Source organism: Trichechus manatus, unplaced genomic scaffold (assembly GCF_000243295.1).
Source record: "Trichechus manatus latirostris isolate Lorelei unplaced genomic scaffold, TriManLat1.0 scaffold00025, whole genome shotgun sequence".
NCBI classification, from domain to species: domain Eukaryota; kingdom Metazoa; phylum Chordata; class Mammalia; order Sirenia; family Trichechidae; genus Trichechus; species Trichechus manatus.
In genome coordinates, this window is record NW_004443961.1 from 17583135 (window position 1) to 17588911 (window position 5777).

The 5777-nt window shown below is 40.7% G+C and overlaps 1 pseudogene; it reads left to right on the plus strand.

The window, feature by feature from the left end:
* The first annotated feature begins 2024 nt into the window (after positions 1-2024).
* Positions 2025-2841, plus strand: LOC101346644 (cofilin-2 pseudogene; annotated as a pseudogene).
* Positions 2842-5777: the final 2936 nt, after the last annotated feature.

Here is a 5777-nt window from a genome sequence, read left to right on the forward strand (position 1 = left end):
CTAAGTGTCAGATACTATCTACAGGTATCAACTTTGCAATAACCAGTTAGGCTGTGGAAGTGGCAAAGAAGAATCAAAATGGTACAGCAAAAGAGACCAACAGGACAGTCCCTCAGTTTTTGTACTTTATCTATTTTATCTGCATTTCTCTAACTTACATTTTTATATTAGAAAACCATGATTTTTTACTTATTAGATTATATATATGTATCCTTTAAACTTTTAACCATGAACCTGACTGTGGTTTAGTAAGAGATTTTGTGGAGTGAGGAGGTGGCCAACCCTGTCCAATCCTCCCCTTCCCCAAATGGCTATGCGTGTTTGGAGAAGCCAAAACATTTGAAAATGTGTGTGCCTATTGTTTTTTCAAGACCCTCATTTGCTTGAATTTAAAATATTTAAAATCTTCTCAGCCCTTAACATAGAAAAGCCCAAGACTGAAAAAGACAGAGCTCAAGAAAAGGGGCTGCTTCATTTTGGGATTTCTACCATGAGTACTGTATGCAATATCAAAGATGAAAAAGAAATTGAGGATTATTTCTTTCCCTTTCCTGAGTTTAAAGAGAATTGGATTTAAGGAAGATTCCATCCCAAATTTCTAATCTGTCAACTTCTCTACCAACAAGCCCTAGCATATCAGTACTTTCTCCCTATAATATGACTACCAAAGGACAGATAACAAGCTATACTTTCAGCTTAATGGAGGTGAGCATAGTTCTCACCAGACTCTGCACGTAATTTTTCATTCTTTTTCAAAAAAGTTTCTCTTGTGATACGTACATCAGCTGAAAATCAAAACCAAACCCGTGGAGTAGATTCTAACTCATAGCAACCCTGTAGGTGAGGGTAGAACTGCCCCATACGGTTTTCAAGGCTGTAATCTTTATGGAAGCAGACTGCCACATCTTTCTTCTGTGGAGCGGCTGGTGAGTTCGAACTGCCTACCTTTCAGTTAGCAGCTGAGCACTTAACCACTGTGCCACCAAGGCACCTTGTACATCAACTGGGTGGCTGATTTTATCGGTCATACGCATTTTAGTTCTCTTTTACATAAGCTCCTCCCATCTAACTCTCTTTAAGATTGTTTCTCCTCCTTTCATTTTTCAAACATGATCCTAAGCCTCAATTCTTTACTTTCCTTCTCCCTCTTACGCCCTCCCTCATTCACATATTAATATCTAAAAATGAGGTTTCCTGCTCCTCGGTCTAAACCCCAGCAGTGATCAATGAAATGTGTATCAGTTACAAGCCCTCATCCAGCAGGAGCCAGTTTGGCTTAATATCAGCCTTCCTTGGTCAACCAAGAGAATATGCAATGCTGATGAATTACTCCCAGAGAATATATTTGTGTCATTGGTAGTCAGTGTAATTGAACTGAAATAGTTCTTAATTCTAAACACTCCCTCAGCTTTTACCTTCTCACATGTCTACGCCACAAGTAAACAGTTGAGGTAAAAAATGAGGAGATGAAAGCTTATTTCAAAGTTTTGTACAGTAGTGAATAGGTAACACCATCTGAGAGCTTAAGCTTCTTAGAATTTGTGTTAGAAGATGTAATAAACTATGATCAATTTGATCTGACCCAGGATCCCAGTACGTTTATGCTTGGAGGAAAAAATCCATTTATTGAGCCCTTGACTCCATGACAGGTACTCCAAGCTCAGTCTCTTACTAAAAACAGCCTTACCTCTGAAGAGCCTCATAGGCATGTTTGCTCCCCTGGGAAATAGGGTTCAGAATTCTCTGTATGGAGGTTTCTCCTGAGCTCCAGCAGAACATCTCTTGTTGGAGTCCAACTTTAGTTCTTCATAATTATTACAGAGTACTAAATAAGCAATATTTTTCCCAAGAATTACTTCATATACTTCAAGGACTCATTGAATAAAAGCTGTGAAGGATGTCTGAGCACTGTAGAAGGAGCCCTGGTGGCTCAGCAGTTAAGTGCTGGGCTGCTAACCAAAAGGTCAGCAGTTCGAATCCACCAGCTGCTCTGTGGGAGAAATATGTGACACTCTGCTTCCATAAAGATTTACAGCCTTGGAAACCCTATGGGGCAGTTCTGCTGTGTCCTACAGGGTCGCTGTGAGTCAGAATCGACTCAGCAGCGGTGGGTTTTGGAAGCAATCTAGGACCACTCTTTTTGGCATGAGAGTAGGAAGTGTGAAGATACTCACTAAAATTTGGTGTATTTTTTTCATTCAAATACTGAAGTTCATTTGTTCAACTAAAATCTCTTATGCTGTAATGATTTTTCATTTTGTTCCCTGTATTCTTCTTATAAAAACTCTTCAGAGTGCCACGGAGGCAGAGCCTGAGCAGCCACCTCAGCCACAGCCATGGGCACTATGGCTTCTGGAGTTACATTGAATGATGAAGTCATCAAAGTTTTTAATGATATGAAAGTAAGGAAATCTTCTACACAAGAGGAGGTCAAAAAAAGAAAATAGTCCTGTTTATGTAATGACAAAAGACAAATAGATGTAGACGAAGCAAAGCAGATCTTGGTGGGTGACATTGGTGTATACTGTAAAGGACCCCTACACATCTTTTGTGAAGTTACTACCTCTGAATGATTGCCGATATGCTTTGTAGGATGCTACACACGAAACCTTAAAAGAGTCTAAGAAAGAAGACCTAGTATTTATATTCTGGGCTTCTGAAAGTGCACCTTTAAAAAGCAAGATTGATTTATGCCAGCTCTAAAGATACCATTAAAAAGAAGTTTGCAAGTATTAAACACGAGTGGCAAGTAAATGGCTTGGATGGTATTAAAGACCACTCAACACTGGAGAGAAATTGGAAGGCAGTGTAGTAGTTTCACTTCAAGGAAAACCCTTATAAAAACAGTCAGTGCCCGACAGAGAGAGAAAGCCTTCCCCTGGAGCTGACGCCCTGAATTTGGACTTTTAGCCTACTTTGACTGTGAGGAAATAAATTTATTCATTATTATTTAGAGTTGCACTTCTGTGAGGCTCAAGCATTCATATACCTCACCTGCCTTGGTGAGCCTATTTTTGTGACATGGCAGCACAGATATAATACTATGCATTAAAAGCACTTTTTTGTAATGAGTTTAACCCCCAACCCCAAAGGAATGCCAGTGAAGTTACATAAACTGTGTCACCAACTTATCCTAGTACTTCAGGGTTCATTCCTGTTACCTGCATACCTTCGTAAAAGAAATAACTGTTATTAATGCCTTTTTGTATTCCATTGAGTATACACTACTGAATAAGTGTAGGAGCTTTATGTTTATCATGTGAGTCTTGCAACACTAAAGATATTTTGAATATCAGTCATGATGGCAATTTATATATAAAAGAGCCTTAAATGGAGCATCGTTTTTGAGATCAGACTCCCCACCCTCACAAAAATGGCCACACTGCAATAAAAATTGTGGAATATTAAAAAAACAAAGCAACTCTTTATATCTGTGATGGTTCATTTTATGTGACAACTTGTCTAGGTTATGGTTCACAGTGGTTTGGCTAAACACTATTCTAGTTGCTGTTCCATAATGTAAAGTAATGTAATCATCTTTCATAATGTAATCTAATGTAATGTAACTAACTATCAGTTAAAAAGGGAGTTTCCTTAGGGGTTTCCTCTAGACTATAAATAGATATTTTGGCAGAATTATTCTCTCTTTTCACTTTACATTCTTTCTGTCATCTGACCTATGGGTCTTGCGATGCAAGCCTGCAGGAGTCTCCAGCCTCCCGTCTTGACCTACGGATTTTAGACTAGTGAGCCCCTCATAGTCCTGTGAGCCAGCAGGAGCCTGCTGCCTCAGCTATGGATTTTGGACTTGCCAGCACCTTCCAATTGCATGAGCCAATTCCTTGAAAAAATCTCAGTCTCTCTCTCTCTCTCTCTCTCTCTCTCTCTGTGTGTGTGTGTGTGTGTGTGTGTGTGTGTGTGTGTGTTTCTTCGGATGGATGGATGGATGGGTGGGCGGGTTGGTGGATGGATGGATGCATGGATGGATGCATGGATGGGCAGAAAGACAGGCAGACTCAAACAAATCCCACTGCCGTCGAGCTGATTCCGACTTATAGTGACCCTATAGGAGAGTAGAATTGCCACATAAGGTTTCCAAGACTATAAATCTTTATGAAAGCATAGTGCCATATCTTTCTCCCATGGAGTGGCTGGTGGGTTCAAACTGCTGATCTTTTGGTTAGCAGCTAAGTGCTTTAACCATTGTGCCACCAGGGCTCCTTAGATAGATACAGATAGATAGATATCTTTATACCTATAAAGATATATCTATGTATATCTATAAAGATATCTATCTATTTGTCCGTCTCACTGGTTCTCTTTCTTTAGAGAACCCTGATTAAGACAAATCCTTAAAGGAGTAATCTAATTTTTCCTAACTTTTGCTGTTTTGTAACATTTTAATTACTTCTCTTGACATATTATAGACTCTGTCTGTACTTGTCTTTTAAATTTAGACCCATTTAAGTGCATGATGCACATGTGGGATTCATAAATAGGTTTTGTTGATGGTAATGATAGAATAAAGCTGGCATTCCAGCATGGAGGGAACCAATTCTGAGTACTTAGGATGACAAGGAATGGGAATTTGTTGAACTCCAGAGTTTCCGTTGATTATTAACACTGATGGAGGCAAAATCCTGGGGCAGACTAAGTGGATCCACAAAGCTGGATAATGAGCAAAAGTGAGATGGGGGTGGAAACTACATCAGAAGCAGCAGGAGCCAAGTCTGAGCACACTACATGCTTGAAAGCTAATGTCCAAGACTTGATCTGAGTTTAGAGCCCAGGGAGTTCGGGTTGGAAGCTCAGCAGGGGATTGCAGAAGTTCTGTAGTTATCCTGATGGAGCTATTTAAGCAGAGTTCTCCTCTGGAGGGCCTCTTTTGAAGGTCTGGTGGACATGCCTCCACCAAGGTCAAAGGCATAGTTCTGATTTCTGACAGAAAAGATGTGAGTGGCCAGATGATTCACCTGCCCCTGGAGGTTTACTCTGAGGATCCAAAGACTATGGTGGACTTTCCTCATGGTCAGTTTCATCCTGACCAATTTCCTACTAGATCCAAGTCCCTTTCAAGTATATTCACAAGTCAGACTGCATATTGGCCACTGTCTACATCAGGACGACACACAAGTTAATGAGCGGGCATCTCAGAGGCAAGAGGAGCCACTTTCGTAGCAGCTACCATTGGTTCCCATGTCTTGGATGCCATCTTCACTACACAGAACCCTGAGCTGTGGAATTGGCCCCTTACCATGCAAAACCCAAGTGTCAGACAATACCCTAAGTCAGTGACCAGTTTATGGCAGTTGGCCTGATCCTCTCACTTTGCTGCTGTTTTTGCTCTTATGTTCTGCCCTCTTCCAGGATCCACCCACCTCCTGATCGCGCACACCCCAATCTGTACTTCTCCTCTGGCCTTTGGATTACACGTCCTTTAGCCTTTTGCTTCATGGAGCCACTTATTTATTTCTTTTAACTTAAAAGACACCTACTTATATAGTGATTACTATATACCATGCGAGGAGCCCTAGTGGTGCAGTGGTTAAAATGCTAGGCTGCTAACCTAAAAGTCAGCAGTTCGAACCCACCAGCTGCTCCACCATAAAAAGATGTGGCAGTCTGCTTCTGTAAAGACTTATAGCCTTGGAAACGCTATGGACATTTCTACTGTGTCCTCTAGGTCTCTATGAGTCAGAATATGCCATGCACTTAGTCAATGTACTTTACAAATATTAACTCCTAGAACTAAGAGGTCATAATATGGTTATGGAGCC